Consider the following 7,298-nt stretch of genomic DNA (forward strand, 5'->3'; position numbering starts at 1 on the left):
GCTGAGACGCCCGACTGTGGCATTTCTTTTAAAGCCCTTTATGTGGTGTCGCTAAGACGCCCGACTGTGGCATTTCTTTTAAAGCCCTTTATGTGGTGTCGCTAAGACGCCCAACTGTGGCGTTTCTTTTAAAGCCCTTTATGTGGTGTCGCTAAGACGCCCGACTGTGGCATTTCTTTTAAAGCCCTTTATGTGGTGTCGCTAAGATGCCCGACTGTGGCATTGCTTGTTATTTTTTTATAAATTTTAATACTACTATGTTACTGCATATTCATAAATAACATACCTGCACGCATCAGAGTTTTATTTATCTTTTGTGACTGACGTCATGAGCATAAAATATTTTCAGCACATCATTGTTATGTTATACCTGTGTTCATAATGTTTGCGAGTACATTCAAAGTACTCACTGGCTTGTCCCTGGCTATTGTCTTGGCCAGATTTCTGCTTGGAGAGGAGCGTTGGGGTGACAGCCCCGGAAACTAAGGAACGATGATAGCAGCCTCGCGAAGATAGGAGTTAACCTGGTCAGCTGTTCCTGTGGGAAATGGAGTCCCATAGACACTGATGTCTCACAAACCGCTTCCGCCATCAACCACTAGAAACCAATTGTTGTACTCAAAGGCCAGAATGGTCTTATACTACATATGTTGTATTTTGCTTGGAATTTCTGTATCAAGTTGGTGCCTCATCAGCTAACAGTTATCCTGGGGCTGGTGAGTACAACGGCCATTTTTTGGAATTTAAAACCCGGAAAACCAGTCGTGACACGATGGCGGGGAAGCGTCATCGGGCCAACTGCTTTTCTCCTCTTGCAGTTGGGTTCGGTCGACGAAGACTCCACCGGCTCGCTCTAGCAGGACACCCTCACAAACGGCACCCTGTAGATGCTCGATCCTTCAATCTCTGGTGGATGCTCCATCTGGGATCGATACTCCCACCACCGCTCCCTCATGATCGGATTCGGTGAATTTGTTTGCTCCATGGCCCAGAGGAGCAGCTCTATGTACTCCGACGCAACTCCCTCCGGGAGTATCGCCGCCTTTTCGCTCTATTGCAGATATTTGGCCATGGATGTCACTGTCGCCGCTAGTTGGTCCTTGTTGTCAAACCAAGACTGTATCTCCAACATCCTAGCTAGCTTCACAGGGTCGCCGTCTGCGACCCTCACGTATCGGTTGTACTCCTCCATCGATCTACTTCTCCACAGCACCTTCACTCGCCAGCGATGGTTTTTGAATGGAAGAGGAGAGGAGCATCGCTGGTTTGGGATTAGAACGAGAGAGGAGCGACACTCATTTTGGACTGGAACAGGAGAGGAGGGGCGGTGCTTTTGAAATGGAAGAGGAGAGGAGTGGCGTTGCATTTAGATTGGAACATGAGAGGAGCGGCGGTGGTTTAAGAGGAGAAGAGCGGAAGAGCGGCGCCGGTCTTGGAATTATTTTTTTGTTGTTTTGCGTATTTGGGGTCAAAGTTTGACCACGTACTGTATTTGACAAGCAAAATGGGAATGCATGTCACCAAAAATTGTATCGTTTGGTTCGTATCTGAATGTACTTTCAAATTATATTATTTTTGCAATGTATAACATATATTTTATGTGCGAAAATCTTGGTCAATTATGACCCAGAATAAAAGGGAGACTAGTTAATGTGGGGTCACTTTCTTAATTGAAGGGTAAATTGATTTTGATTTTGATCCAGTCACAGCGCGTCGGCCCTCTCATCCAATCCTAAATCGCTGCCGCACGCTCCTCTCCCTCTTATCCATTGCAAAACCACCTCCTCTCCTCTCCATCATCTCCATCCCAAAACCACCATCTCACCTCTCCCTCTTTTGATCTTCTCCATTGCAAAACCACCTCCTCTCCTCTCCATCATCTCCATTCCAAAACCACCGTCTCGCCTATCCCTCTTCTGATCTTCTCCATTGCAAAACCACCTCCTCATGCACGTGGCCCGGAGGCGCAGTTGTTGTCATTTTGATCTGAAGCGCCGGATTATAACATATAACACGAAAAAATGCCACATGACAAGAAATCATAACCTCACTGCCCAAAGGAGACAACATGAATCCCGACGGACAAACTAGACGAGGAACAAAGCTCAAATTAAAGATAAACTCGTAGAAAAGGGGTCCATCGATAGATGTCCTAATTAACATAGCCGTCTTGACCTAGATGGTAGCCGAGTACTCACTGTTCGTGCATGTGCCCCCAATGACTAGCCCAACTCAGTTGTTGCTGTTTAACCCTCGCAGTGATCTGAAGCACATGACACCTAATTTTGCGAGATGACAAGAAACTTTTTTTTAGATTTCTCACCACAACTACAACCATGTACAACACAGCCTGCACGATATGTAGACGATAGACAATCCAGGCGTGTCTGCTGGAGTCTGGTCACATGCATTGACGAACTGATCTTCCGTGTCTTGCAGGGATCGTCCAGGCACCAACGTAGTACAACACTTCTCTAGTACTATCGCTCGTCTCCCTCTTCTATTAAGTCACCCGACTTGCGAGGCCGGGGAGTGTGCCTATGGTCGGTTCTCAATTGCCGTCCCACATGTGTGTGCAAACACAATATGACGCGCATTCCATTCGGAGAGCAGTGTGCCAGACCGACCGACCGTCTGGGGTGCGACGCGAATGCAACGGGCGTGTTGTATACTCCGTACATGTGTACCGCCGTTTTCTAGACGCTTTGATCCATGGCGCGGGCGCAATCCACGGATACAAAATTAGTATACTGTATACATTTTAAAAGTCGAGGGTGGGGCTTTTCCTGCGCGGTATGCGGCGGGGCAGTTCCGCCTAGTCGGTTCGACAGAGACGCGAGAAGACGAGGGAGTAGGCTGCTGCAAATGTAGGGCTGTGTGATTTGACAGCGAGTTACTGCTGGATAGGTAGGGCCCCATGATCATGGGAGAATGGGAAGCCACTACCCTGCCGTTCGCGCGCTGGCAGTTCAGTCCTACTCGTCCCCGCAAGTCCTTCAATACTACGGCGGTTCGCTCCTAGTCGTCACGTCCATTGACATTACGCCAGTTCCACTAATCCTAACCCTCCTGCCAAATCCATGGCGTCCCAAATCTCCACGATCGGCAGTGAGTACAAGGTTAGAACCCTCACCGGCGATGAGTTCGACGTCATCTACACCCGTTCTTCCACGACGGTGAAAGGATGCCTTTCTCGCTTCAGACGCATGTTCGAAGACTTAGATGATGAGTGGGTCGCTGGGCTAGATATTGAGTACACCATAGTCCCAAGACCAAAGAAGGATCTAAAGGACGAATAGAGGAAGAAGCCCGCCATGATCCAGGTTTGTGTGCATGACTTATGCTTGGTCTACCACATATGCCATGCCGATGTTGAGTGCTGGATTTTAAGGACTTCCTCCAGAGCAACCTAGTCAAATTCATTACTGTAGACTTTGGTAACGACAAAGAAGTCCTGCGTCGGATAGGCCTCGTTGTAAGCAACACCTTCGACCTCCAGAAGAATCGGTTGGTGTCCTCTCGTCAGCCTTCAATGCTGACCCTGGCAGGAGCCATGGTTCATCCTTCGTACGGTAAACTGGAGAAACCTCCATACACATTTCATCGTCATCCATGGCAGTGGAATGTACTAGATATAGACCACATCCACTATGCTGCAATGGATGGCTACCTTTGCTTCAATATCTACAAGGGTTGGATGGAGAGCAACAGCCAAGTGTGCGGTTCAAGCAAAGAAGTATCGGCCAAGAGGAAGAGGGACAAGGACGAAGTCGAGGACGTGGACGAGGACTCCAAGTAAGGTGGCAGTGTCGTTGCTCATGGTGGTTCTAATGCAGTGTCTACCGGAATAGTTGCAAAGTTTAATTTCAGGTGTGCTTAATTTAATTTGAGGGGTGTGTTGTGCTGAGCCCCCAGCAGAACTATGTTATGTTTCTTCTGGTTACTTTAACTCTTCAGTACATACATACTAGTATTTCTTAGATTTCATCTTTTAGTGGGTATAGTACTACCACTCGTTTCTTCACATTATATACGTACAATATATATATGGCCAACATCATATAGCCAGCAGTTTAGTTGTCAAAGAATTTCAGGGTGCTTAGTTTTGTCAAAGAATTCCAGGATGCTTAGAGGGTGCTTGGATCCAAGGGACTTATTTTAGTCTGACTAAAAATAGCCTCTTTAAGACGCTAGAGTTCCAAGCACCCCTGACTAAAGAGGGGCTAAAACTAGTCTTGAGACTAAATTTTTTTAGTCAGGGGTACCCCTACTAAAATGTGGATTAGTCCTCTCTCTACTCATTTAACTCCTCTCCTTTAACACAGGCGAGTTCTGGATTGGAGGGTTTGGAGGATAATAAATGCTCATTAACTTGATTTTAGCCTTTTTAGTATTTGGATCCAAGCATGGGTGAGGCTAGCATGTTTTAGTCCCACTACTTTTAGTCATGGGACTAAAACATATCCAAGCACCCTCTTAGTTTTATTTGAGGGGTGGGTTGTGTTGGACACCATTATTGTGACTAGCCTTTTTAATAGTACTATATGCATAAGTTGGCGACGAGCACTCTCTATATGTACCACTTTTTTCTTAATTTCAAGTTTTGCTCCATGGCGCAATCCATCGATACTACTGCTGTACAAAAGTATACATTTTTTAAAAGGCTAGAGGGCGGGGCAGTCTAGCTTGGTTTGTTTCATGAGAGGCGAGGGCCTCTATGATTTGACGGCTCATTACTGTTGGAAGGCGGGGCCTTGTGATTTGACTGCTCGTATAAATGTGCCGACGACCTGATCGAGGAGGAGCAAAGAACCGTGCGATATACTCAAGTTTTCCACTGGAGTTGTACTACAACGGAGGAGCACGAAACACGATAGCCTAGTGCCATATGGCGATAAAAATGATCTAATTTGCTAGTCATCTCATTTTTAGCATTGATCTATTCATTCCCTAAAAAAACCATTTTTTTGTTCATGCCTCGTAGAGAACGTGACACGTGTGGCGAAACACCTGAAGCAAAAGATGAAACACAGGAGCAAAAGAAGAAGGAAGATTATCACCCCAAATGATCTAATTCACCACGGAGTCGTAACTGCTTCTTCATCGCCTCCAACACCTCCATCTCCTTGCGCGTCTCCTCCGCCATCTTCTTTATTCTGTCCATGACGTGGGATTTCTCGACGCGAGCCTTCATCATCTGTTCCATGGCCGCATTACGTACCTTGACAACAGCCGGTTGCTCGATGTGAAGCTTCGCCAACTCCTCCTTCTGTTCCATGACGAGGGCCTACAGCATCTTCATCAAGGAACTACTATTCTCATGCAGCTTCTTCCAGCCGGTGTTCTTCTCCTTCAACATGTCGATCTCGTGGCAGAGCTTCACCTTGTCCTCCCGAGGTCGCAGGATTTTGCCGGTCGCCTTCTTCTCCGAGGCAATGCTCTTCTTCAGCAGCATCACCAAGCCGGCGGTCAACTCCCCCTGCTGATTGAGCTCAGCGGGCATGTCGTCGAGGCTCTCCTTCAGCAACTCCATCAAGCCTTGGATGAACTCCTTTTGCTTATTGAGGTGCTTATTGAGCTGATCGGGCATGCCGTCGAGGGATAACAACTCCAGCTCCGCCGGCTCGGCATGTTCGCCTCCGCGGCTAGGGCGCTCCTGGGAGCCATCGCCTGCCCGTGAGAGATCTTTTGAGGTCTCTGCGTGGCGGCGAGCCCTCTCTTTTTTTCCGCAGCCTTGGTTGCCACTCCCTTGTTACGAGTAGTTCTCGACCTAGAGCTCTGCTCACCGGCCATGGCAACGACGGACGAAGAAGAAGCACTTATGAGGAGGAAAGGTAGAGTAATTTTCGGTTAGGCAGTTCCCCTTTTTATAACCTAAGTACTAGCACTAGTACTAATACGTGCATAGTGCGAACACGTTCAGGTTTGGTACGTACTAGTAGGTGTGAGCAGGCTTTCGAATATGATGGGAACAAGGTAAAGATTAATTCGTGGTTTTGGTTTTGAGGCCCAAAACGGCTCCCGATGAGTTTAGCGAAACACAAATTTCAAGTACTACACTGCTCAAATGCGTAAATATTATGTTACTGTCAAAAATTGGCACAAAATACGAAGACCAATGGAAGTACTACTAGCAACCCACGATTTAACTACTCGCATGCGTGCAGTGGAGTAATAATGTCTTTCTTCCGCCCTCACGTCCAATCAATTTGCATGTGATGTATTAATTGACCATCACACTACTAGGAAAAGGGCTATAGATAGGATTGACACTAATGGCGCACCAGGGAAGTAGTGCGCCACTACTATATACTAATGGCGCACCAGTTGGTGATGCGCCATTAGTGTGGAAGACACTAATGGCGCACCAGAAAACAGGTGCGCCACTAGTGATAATTTTTTTTCATTTTTACATACATACTAATGGCGCATCCTACCGAAGTGCGCCATTACTAGTTCTAACTAGTAATGGCGCACCGGACAGGGAGTGCGCCAGTACTGAATTTTTTTATTCTTTTTTTTGCAAAACTACTAATGGCGCACCGCTTCATAGTGCGCCATTACTAGTTTAAACTACTAATGGCGCACCCTGTAGAAGTGCGCCATTAGTATATATTTTGATATCATGAATATTTTTAAATTTCATGGGCACTTTTTGATATCATGAATATTTTTAAATTTCATGGGCACTTTTTGAATTCATGAATATTTTTTCAAATTTGATGATATTTTTTCATATTCAATATGATAAAATATTGAATATTCATGAGGACACTCGATCTCGATCCCCCTCCATCTCGATCTCGATTCCCCCTCCATCTCGATCTCGATCCCACCCGCGCCTCCTCTCCCCTCTTCATTTTTAAAAAAATAATAATAAAAAAGTGTAGACTACAATTGTTGTTAAACAACAATTATTACTGTTTTTATAAAAAAAATATTACTGTTTCATATTCATATTCATTTTCTAAAAAAATATTACATGCAACAAAAAAATTACTTATGGCACACCTCTGGCTGGTGCGCCATTGCTATATATAAAAAAAAGATTACTAATGGCGCACCTCTGCCTGGTGCGCCATTGCTATGTAAAAAAAGATTACTAATGGCGCACCTCTGCCTGGTGCGCCATTGCTATGTAAAAAAAAGATTACTAATGGCGCATCGACCGCAGGTGCGCCATTAGTAAGATTCCCCCTAGCTAATTCCCTCCCTCTCGCCAGATCCCCTTCATCCCTCTCCCTCGCCCCTAGCTAATTCCCCCCGCTGCCCTGACCCACGCCGCCGCCGACGACCCC

The sequence above is a fragment of the Triticum dicoccoides genome, chromosome 5A (assembly GCF_002162155.2).
Source record: "Triticum dicoccoides isolate Atlit2015 ecotype Zavitan chromosome 5A, WEW_v2.0, whole genome shotgun sequence".
NCBI lineage: Eukaryota > Viridiplantae > Streptophyta > Magnoliopsida > Poales > Poaceae > Triticum > Triticum dicoccoides.